Genomic DNA, 10,905 nt, shown 5'->3' on the forward strand with positions numbered 1-10,905 from the left:
CATTCACCTTCGCAGTGTGATACTGGTATCTTCCCACTGAAGTATACTAACCTTCCACATTGGAATATAATCATCCTTCTGCGGGATACAGTTACCTTCCAACTGGAGTATACTATCCTTCTCTGTTGAAATACATTCACCTTCCCAGTGGGATATAGGTACCTTCCCACTGGAGTATACTATCCTTCCCTATTGAAATACATTCACCTTCGCAGTGCGATACTGGTATTTTCCCACTGAAGTATACTAACCTTCCACATTGGAATATAGTCACTCTTCAGGAGGATACTGGTACCTTCCCAGTCGAGTATACTATCCTTCCTTGTTGGAATACATTCACCTTCCCAGTAGGCTACAGCTACCTTCAGACTGAAGTATACTAACCTTCCCCATTGGAATATATTCACATTTCCAGTGGCACACAGGTACCTTCCCACTGAAGTATACTAACCTTCCCTGTTGGAATATAATCACCTTCCCAGAGGGATTTTTCCCTCCCAGTTGGAGTATACTAACCTTCCCCATTGGACTATATTCACATTTCCAGTGGGATACAGGTACCTTCCCACTGAAGTATAATATCCTTCCCTGTTGAAATATATTCACCTACCCAGTGGGAAACACATACCTTCCAAATGAAGAATACCAACCTTTCTTGTTGGACTATAATCACCTTCCCAGAGGGATACAGGTCCCTTTCCACTGAAGTACACAATCCTTCCCTGTTGAAATGTAATCACCTTCCCATTGGGATGCAGGTACCTTCCCACTGAAGTATACTAACCTTCCCCATTGGAGTATATTCACCTTTACAGTGGGACACAGGTACCTTCCCACTGAAGTATACTAACATTTCCCATTAGAGTATATTCACCTTTACAGTGGGATACAGGTACATTATCACTGAAGTATACTAACCTTCCCTATTGAACTACATTCACCTTTGCAGTGTGATACTGGTATCTTCCCACTGAAGTATACTAACCTTCCACTGAAGTATACTAACCTTATCTGTTGGAATATAATCACCTTCCAAGAGGAATTGTTCCCTCCCAGTTGGAGTATACTAACCTTCCCCATTGGACAATATTCACATTTCCAGTGGGATAGAGATACCTTCCCACTGAGGTATACTAACCTTCCCTGTTGGACTATAATCACCTTCCCAGTGGGATACAGTTACCTTCCCAGTTTGAGTATTCTAGCCTTCCCTGTTGGATTATATTCACCTTCCCGTTGGGATACAGGTACCTTCCCACTGAAGTATACTAACCTTCTCCATTGGAATATATTCACCTCCCAATTTGGGAAACCATGCCCTTCCCAATAGGAGTTCAGTCACATTGGCAGCTGGGCTTGGGTGGCAGTCATTCCTTCCTGGCATGGATGCAGAGTTGCAAGCCGTGTACTACAAGCACCAGGTCGCTCTGAGCTTCCCCAACAACATGAACACTTGCTTTAAACTGCGGTAACAATGTACAGCTGTCTGCATGAAACATATTTTACAGTGCAGTGTTTAATCAGTGCTTTTGGAATAGTTCATCTTAACGTTGATCTTTTTTTTAAAAACAAAATCCATGCTTTTCTAGTTACAGTGCAGTGTTTTTTCCTTTCATAATGAATTCCTCATTGCAGGCTGCCTTTATTTTATAACCCAATACGGAGAATGTATAATAAATATAGAATAGCTGCTGTTTCCGCGATTGATGACAGACCATCAAAAGCCGCCCTTAAGACACGAACTGTCAACAGTGCACCGAGTCCACGGATTCCATTTCATGGTCAAATACACCCAGTCCCATCTGTTAAATCACCTCTCCCTGAAACAGGAAGGGCTACCAGGGCACGATTTAATGCAACTTTCCATTTTTATTTCTATGTGTTTTTCTCAGTGACTTTGATAAATTAAAGATTGCATACACGTGGGGTATTAGTATTAGACACTTCTTGTTCAGTGACGTCGGTGTCTTTGTAGAGTCACTAACTTTACAAGTCATTCTTCTTTCTGCCTGTCTGTCCATCAATCTATCAACACGCATTGAGTTGTGTTAGTATTTTAAAAAGGTATCATTAAAAAATATCCTACTGTGCAGAGTATGGAGACGTCCTTCGGCGCGGGCTGTCTCTTATCGGTGCCTGGCTCAGTTGCTGCCTCTTGTTGTGATCTGTGACACATGTGTTACACAAAAGACATCGAGCTCAGCTGTCTACAGTAATTAAAGGGCTGTCAACAGCCGCCACAAATAACTCATAATCCTGGCTTGGCAGGCGCAAACACAGCCCCCTTCCCAAATTCCTTCCTCAAAAGCAGACCCGACAGCAGCTCTGGATGCGCCCATTGTCTTTTCCACCCTGTACATTTTGAAATCCTCTGAATGGTTCCATCTTATAAAGCTGCCAGTCTGGAGTCACTCACATCAGACAGTATACGAAACGTATTCATTGTCAGTAATTGTAGTAATACAACATATGTCTTCACGCTCCTAACTAGTAAAACATTAAACATTATAACTTCATGCATATCCGCCGCATTGTATGGTTAAAAAGTATAAATTCACACATATTAACAGACGCGATGAATAAAAACTATACTTGACCTTAAACATTTTAAGTCGAGTGAAGGGATAAAAAAAGATATGACTGCAGGCATTCTAACTATAATGAAACTTTAAAAAAGATCACATTTTAGATGGTAAGTCTAGGGAACACTTTAAAAATACACGAATTCCCTAAGTGGACTTTTAAAGTAATACTTTCACGCACACCAAGGGTAATCAAGAGGTCCCGGTGTATCATTGCCTGCACCTATAGTTAATGATGGAACCTCTCTCATACATTGACTCAGTAGAGAGCCTTCGTAGAGCAAGGGCGGAGCATCCCTAGCCTGAAGGCGAGACACGTACCTCTGCGCGCGGCCTGGCGGTCCCTTGTGCCACGGCGCGGCCCGGCCGGCATTTATAGACAATGGGCGAGCCACACACGAGGCGCGCTCTATATTTGGACAGCGCAGGGCCCCTTCTCAACTGTTCTCCCGACCAGTATAGTGCCCGGGGGTCCCGATAAGGCCGTCTGAGTTAACCTGTTGAGCATCAATCTGCCTCGCTGAACAAACTGTCAGGCACCAGGAGGCTGCAGCCGCCACTGAGCGCCTAGAGTACTTAACATTCGGTGCTTTACATTTTAGGGGTCTTCCTGGGCCACTGGTTCTACACCGAGAAGGATTTATTCTGTGAGCACTACAATAAAGAAATGCCTTTGACATTATCCAATGGCAGTTCATGAAATGGGTGAAATCTTAGATATATATTTGCTGTGTAGCCGGAACCTGGCTCTTATGGCTATCTCAGCGCTTTACGTGATTGAAATTAACTAAGGTATACAGTGATAGGATGGGGTATAAAGGTGAGAAATGTCATTAGTGGGGAGGCGGTGGAAAGGGAGGAGTACATGCAGTGGAAGAATGTCTTAGATGTAACCGGAGAAACATGGGTCACCTTCAGTTGGAGCACAGGGCCAGTTAACAGCCTGATGGCCCATAAAAGTCTTTCTAGTATTCTACGTTAATTCTTCATCTGCTTCCCTACACGACATCCACGGGATATTAGTGCACAAGCAAGTCATGACTGGAAGTAGTGAAGAAAGAGGAGGGATTTTAGGACCCTATGGGTTAAACATTGGTTACAAAAAACTGGTCGGATTTTGGGATTTTAATTTTGCGACCATTACAAATGTTTGGCATCAGTTTTTTTGTACTAATAGGTCAGTTCTTTCAATTCCTAATCGGAGTGGGTGTCAGTCCTACATACCTCATAAATATTAATGACATTGTGGTCATCACAGGAATGGTAGGCTGCTACAGTAGGCAGACCACCTTCTCGATGATCGCCCTTTAAATGTGTTGCATTTAAAAATAAAAGTTTACTTCTTTTTAAAAAGTTTGAGAGTTGGCAGTGGTCCTGTAGACCACTGCACAATCCCCAACAAATATTTTTTTCATGATCACATTGGGAGAGGGGTCCTCTTAAGAAACCTCCCATCCATGCCTCACCACCCCATCCTGGGAGCCAGTCATTTTTTTTCAATGTTTTGCAGCCAGATTTCGGTCACAAAACATTGATACATCTAATACTAAATTACTGTTTGGAAAGGATGCTACCAAAACACCCCTTCCACATTGCGAGTCAGTACAGAGTCTCAAAGCTATTTTAGAAGGCGGTAATCTCCTAATTTACAGACTTTTTAATTTGCTTATGTACATTGTAAAACAGTTTTTGAAGTTGTAAACAAGAACAACGTTTAACACAACTGACCCTAAGTTGTTTCTTGAAGATGTGGCACTTAACGATTGGTCATCTAAACTTTACAGTGAAAGTCAGAATGTCTTGCAGAAAACTGTAAGAACGTAGGTTTTACAGTACCCCTCCCCCCACACTTTTTTGCCGGCTATCTGGGGCAACTTTGACTGAAAGTGTGCTGGGTTTCTGCTGACCAGGTCCTCACCACCAGTGTTCTTTCCCTAAACTGTACAATTGTTCCACAATTGGCGCCCCTTTAATTTCCTTGTTAGTCCCTAGTAAGTGGTTCCGCTGGTACCTATGACTTTAAACCTAAGGGTTGCAGCACGAATTGTACCACCCTAAGGGACCCCTCACCAAGCTCATCCAAAACTGCCATGGCAGCCTGCACATCTTGGTGCAGAGAAATCCAAAGAGTTGACATGGCACACATCTATGTCTCTACACAGTGGATTGGTGGTGTATTGATTTTAAAAGATGACAGTTGAAAGTTGCCGAACCAGCAGTTTGCGCTGGTGTTAGACTGAAATGTTGTAAAAAGCAGCGTTGTAGATTTGTGGGGTTGAACTACTTTTGTACTTAAACTGACAATTGTCAGTTTTTACCGGGTTTGCCCGTGATGAAGGGACAGTCATCCCGAAATGCACTGGGATTTGTCATACCATTTTTCCATGATTGAATAGAATGCATATGTATTTATTAATAATTTTCTGATGAATTAACTTTAACTTTAAGAAATGATTTTTTTTTTTTGAAATGTGATGCCTTGATAATGTTTTGAAGCACACATAAAAAAACAGAGTAACAATACATATACTCTTGAGTTAACGATGTAAAGCTGGTCTAAAATATTTCATTTAAATCTTTGATGTAACGTCAATAGAGCTGTGCACGCTTGAGTCCAAGTGGCCTACGGGACTTAGCCACACTTTGCTATATAATTTATATGCTAGGCAGGCATTCCACAAGCATGGCACGCTGACCATCCCACATTGTTGAAAAACTTTGATTAATCGAAACAATTCTGGAGTGCGCAATCCACCCATCATTTCCACAAACCTATGTGTGCCATGCCAGCAAAACACTGCATGTGGTATAGGTTAGTCACTCCTCCGACAGGCCTTACAGCCCTCAGGCAGGTGGTACTATATCCATGTGAGGGCATATCTGCAGGAGTGGATATGTCCTGGTGATATCTAAGTTCACCCTTAGATGAAAAGAAATGAAATGAAAATGAAATTTGTAAAGCGCTACAGTTGCCCTGAGGCGTCTAGGCGCACAGGGAAGCCACGATGAGTACATGGGCTGGACACTAGTCATTAAGAGTTTCACAGCTACATGATGGCATCACTGTACCCCTAAGTGTCTGGTACCAAACACCTTGTCGTAATATACCCACACTGATGTCAGTGCTGGATTTAATAAAAAATGCACACAAAGGTGGCCCCTGAAAACCACCAAAACAAGTGTGTTGAATGACTGGTCTTGACCAGCCAGCACCCACCCTAAACAGGCTTCTGACCCCCTGAGGTGAAAGCCTCCACTTTCGGAGGTCAGGAAAAAAGCCTACTCTGGGCAGAGGTGTTCACCACTCTTCCAAGCAAGATGGGCATCCCAGAGGAGAAGCTTCATAGGCCCTGCCACCTTTGAAATGCGACCCAGCCCTCTCCAGTTATCAACCCTGCTGTCATTGACCCCACTTTTGGCGGCAAGACAGGATGGAAAATTAGTTACATTAGAAGGTATGCCCACATTCAGCCAGCACCACCCCAAGGGCGGGACAACTGATGTGGACCCCACTTTTTAAATTCCTCAATCTGTTTTGGAGAGAATTAGCCTATTAGGGTCAGGGTTATTCCCAGGTCCTGCAGGAAGTGCTCATATAGAGAGTTTAGTCACCCTAAAGTTAGGCAGCCCATTGGCTACTACCTGGTACTCCCCTTAATGGCCGTACATTTAGTATTTAGGTGGCACCCCTTAACCCAGAACTTCAGACTCAACTGACCTAAATACAAAGAGGACAAAGAAGAGCTTCTGTACCCGAGAACTGAGTGTCTGCCACAGAGTTTCGGTGCAAACACCTGCCTGCCACTTCAAGTCTCGACAGTTGAGGTGAACTGTCTCATCCTGCTGCTGTGTGGCCTTAGGAACCCCAGAGGACTACCAGCCTTTGCAAACTGCCCAAGGACTCCCCCAGAGTAGAGAAGCTACCCCCTGCAGACCACAGGCACCGAAACTGCAGATTGCTGTCCACTGACTTTTAGCTCCCCGGCCCGACCGGATCACCAACCAACCAGCAAGAGGCACTCATGCTCTCGAAGGTCAGGTCTGCCTACCCACTGAGTTTGGAGGCACCCGGTCCGACCGAAGCCATGCAGTGCCAATCCTCGGGCTACTAGACTCCCTGCAACCAAGACTTACATCGAAGAGTCCACTCATGACTCCAACTTTACCAGAGCCCAGCAGCCACCTAGGAATATCAGCTGTTGGCCCCTGATCGCAAGGAGCACCTTTATGCACCAGGGCCGGCCAACCTACCTGCTCTACACCCAGCCAGCCTGGCCTGGGTAACAACAAACAGGCTGTGCTCCCTTGTCCCTAAGGCCCTTGCAATCCTAGCCACCTCTTGGAAGCTCTCGGACTTGCCCACAAGTTCCCCTGTGCAGTCTATCTTTAGAGGTCACCCATTCCCTATAGAGCACCACCTACGAACAAACTGCACCCGGCGGAAGTCGGGATGCCCCATTCAAACTGTTGATAGAACATTGGCTTCCTGCTACTCTAAACCCAGAAGGTGAACCCCAACTACTCTGTTATGAGCTTTACCTACCGCTATTTCCTTCCATAGGAGTGCTTGGTGCGTAATTGCACACTACTTTAAACTATTTGCTAATCTTTGAAAATTTATAAGAAATGCAGTAGTTACCTTTGAATGTAGTTCTTTGTTCAAAAAATTATATTAACAGAATAGTTATTTTTCTAAATCTCAGATTTATTCTTTGAGTGTGTGTCTCATTTATTGCCTCTATGAGTACAACAAATGCTTAGAACTACTCTTTGATAAGCCTAACTGCTTGTCCACATTACCACTAATAGAGCATTAGTATTATCTACTTTTGCCTCTATCAACCAATTGGGGACTTACTGGACTCTCTGCACAGTGTACTTCGTTTTAGTGCAGTATATAGAGAGCCTGCTTCCTACAAAAACCATCCTCGGGGCAGGGTTTCAATTTGTGAAGTATATATAAAAAAAAAAAAAATGTAAATGTCGGAATTTGTAAAGCGCACAGCTACCTCCACCGGAGGTGTCCCGGCGCTGTCCATATACCGCTTAGGAACCCTTCCTGGCTTTCCTGGGAAATGTCCACTCCTGGGCATGCCCATGGTGCAGCCAGGCATCCCAGCGCTTTTGGGGCCGTTGTGGAGACCAAGCAAGCTATTGCCCAGAGTTGCAGCGCAGGACCCATGATCAGAATAGGCACTGAGGCGAGAATATCCGGTCAGGGGAATTAATGAGCCTGAGACCCGCCGAGGCGGGAATCGAACCCTGGTCCCTGGCCAGAGCTCTGCATTGAGGTCTGCCTGCTCTAACCATTGAGCCACACTTTTCCAGCCAAACACCGTCTTTCCTAGTGTATCGGACCCATACTTCATTAAACATAATGGGGCCCACGCAGTGTTTAGAGTAGAGCTCATAAGTCGGAGTTCCAAGTGGAGGTATCGGACATGTATCCTCCAATCGGGAATCCCTGTTACAACCACAACCAAACCAAGTACCAAATTTGCTATGATTAGGCATCTTCGCTCACTAATCGAGCTTCAAACTTCAAGGGATTATCTCTACCGATACACTCGTAAATATACAAGACCCTCGGCTTTGGAAATTGCAATTTTCAAATCAAAACGAAGGACCAAACAAACTAAGAACCAAAGAACCATTAACTAAGGACTGGGAGCGACCCACTTATACTTAACTGAGGTATCAGTCACGCCACCAGAAGATCCGTCTATCGTCTTGCCGTACAAAGCATCACAAATGGGTCCAAGACAGGGCGACAGTCAGGGCAGCAGTCCTTCGTAGCCGTCAGGAAAGCGGGAAGCCTCGCAGAAAAGACCTTCAGTCCACATTCCACATGCCGGGTCGATAAAGTGGTGGCCGTCCTCCAGAATTTCCTCACAAAGCTCCTCACGATCTTCAGGCTTGGGCCGGTACCGCTGAAGTCGCCCCACGTTGGAAGCGCCAACTGAAGAACCGGGTTATTTAAGACCCAGCGGCGCCAGGGGCATGCCCAAAGTCTTCGGGTATCACCTGTCTTAGAACACAGAGACACGGAAACTTCTTGGTGGCGTCAAAGATCGAATTTATTGGCTGCAGCCAGTAACAGAAGTCCTAGAAGTCAACACGGTATGAGTTCTCAGGAGACTGCTCAATTTTACAAAGCAAGTCATCCCTTTTTATGCCAAAAATCACATTCCAGACAAATACCTTACATTTACAAACTGTCCAATCACATGTATCCACACCAGAGGTATCGCATGACGGTAAAACCCACTTTTCAGTTACCCGGCCCATGAGCAATCATTGGTCAAACCCAACATTCTTCTTAAGACAGGTCGAACGAACCCATAATAAAAAAAGGCACATCCCCATCGTAAACAGACCATAAAGAAAGGAGCAGAAACAGGTGTGAGTAGGATAAGGTATATTTGTGTGCAATAAAAGTTTTACGATGTCCTGTGCTCTGATCCTCAATCTTGATCAGCTAAAGGGCAGGAACTGGTTTAACAAGGTCGGCTTCAGGCAACAGGGTCAGTTCACTCAGGTCAAACAGGAGTCAGCACGAACTGGAGGTACATGTACTTAAAGGACTTGTTCAGCCACAGTCATCGGCCTATGTGAGGGAAACCACAAAATGGCTGCCATACACAAAATGGAACCCAAGGGTTCAGAACGAAATCCCTAAATACGTAGTGAATCCATCGGTCTAACGTGATGAAAAGACTCATACTTGTCGTACTAACTAGTTACGGTTCGCTAATATCAAATTCGTAACGAAACCATGACCTTTATGAAACGGGTTCAGAATTCATGGAACCTCAAGGAACCACAATCCTAGTCAGGGTAAATCATAAACATTCCCTAAATTAACCTGCGCTCACCCCCTTTTAACTTTGCATAGAGTAGTCAAGCTTAACTTAAGAGCAAATGTATAAAGTATTTGTGCAACACTCCAGACAGAAAAACTGTGAAAAAACACCATACAAAAATATACCACACCTAGTTGGGAAGATAGATCTTAGTTTAATGAACATAAAAAGACCAAAGTGACAGGAATCCAATAAGTTGAATTGGAGTTATGAATTTTTAAAGAATATCTTGAAATGTAGTGCTTAAAAGCAAAAAGCGCCAACCGGATTTATCTGGTCACGCTAGACCGGGTCAAATCTAAAAGTTCAGGATGACCACGACGGAGTGCGGGTCGGATACAGGGACTAGCCTTGGCCTGCTGAACTAGTAACTTGGTTTGTGGTTGTGTCGATGTCAAGGACGAAATGCGATGGGCAAAGGAGGTGATGCGTCAGCCTTGATCCTTAGGATGTATGCAATGCATTGGCTCCGAGCTGCGCAAAGTCGGAGATGCGTCGTGAATGAAAATGGTGTAAAATCCTCAATTCTTGCAGCTGTGGTGATGCGTTGGCATTGATGGAGATGCACAGGTTTAAAGTGGAGCAATGGCTTGGATGGGTGAATTTTTGCAAGAGCAGCACTTTATACCCACCTCCAAGGGTCCAGGACTGAATTGGCACCACTTGGCATTGCAAGTCTCTCAGATGGCAGAGTACAGGTGCTGTAGTAGGTGAATTGAAAGTCTTTTATGTCCCTGTCAATCAGGAGGCAAGCCAGAAAGCCCTTGGAGTCACTCTGGCTATGGGTTCAAGTGATGTCAGTCCAGTTCTTCTCACCCAGGAAAGGAGGGCAGCAGGCCACAGGAAGCAGTCAGGTCAGCACAACAGAAAATCAGTTCTTCTAGCCAAGTGGAGGTCCTTCAGCAGCACAGCACTCATTCTTGGCAGAGTAGAATATCTACAGATCCAGAAGTGTACTGAGTGGTTAGAGTCAGAAGTCCAATTCTTATACCTAGTGGAGCCTTTGAAGAGGAGGAGACCTCAAAAAGGGACTTTAAAGTGCACAGAGGTCCTCCCGTCCTGCGCTGGCTACAGACTCACTATAGGGGGTTGATCTGTCCTTTGTGTGGGGTCAAGAAACAGACCATTCAGGTGTAAGAGTGAGGCTGTGCCCAGCTCTTCCCTCCCATCCAGCCCAGGATGGCCCATCCGTCACACCTAAGCTTCCTTTGTGTGTGGCTGTCTATAAGGAATGCACAAAGCCCAGCTGCCATCCACCTAGATGTGCATTGGAGACAGATTGCAGGAACATAGGGCTAAGAGCAGAAAATGAAGTCTTTCTAAAAATGGCTTTTTAATGATAAATTCATCTTTTCCATTAAAGAGAATTTATCCTTACAATTTCATAGGTACTAACATGACAGCCATACCTCCTTCCAATTGGAAGTTGCGCCTATTAGATGTAACAAGGAATCCCGGAT

The 10,905-nt window shown here is 44.7% G+C and overlaps 1 protein-coding gene across 1 annotated transcript in view; it reads right to left on the reverse strand.

The window, feature by feature from the left end:
• Positions 1-2,173, reverse strand: part of LOC144770330 (myosin-1-like) — a 266,975-nt gene extending 264,802 nt beyond the window's left edge. The window contains exon 1 of the mRNA XM_078654762.1: positions 2,087-2,173. The gene's annotated coding sequence lies outside the window, so the exon portion shown is untranslated. The remainder of the gene's footprint in view (positions 1-2,086) is intronic.
• Between the last annotated feature and the right edge of the window lie 8,732 nt (positions 2,174-10,905).

This window comes from Lissotriton helveticus, chromosome 7, assembly GCF_964261635.1.
Source record: "Lissotriton helveticus chromosome 7, aLisHel1.1, whole genome shotgun sequence".
Classification (NCBI taxonomy): Eukaryota; Metazoa; Chordata; class Amphibia; order Caudata; family Salamandridae; genus Lissotriton; species Lissotriton helveticus.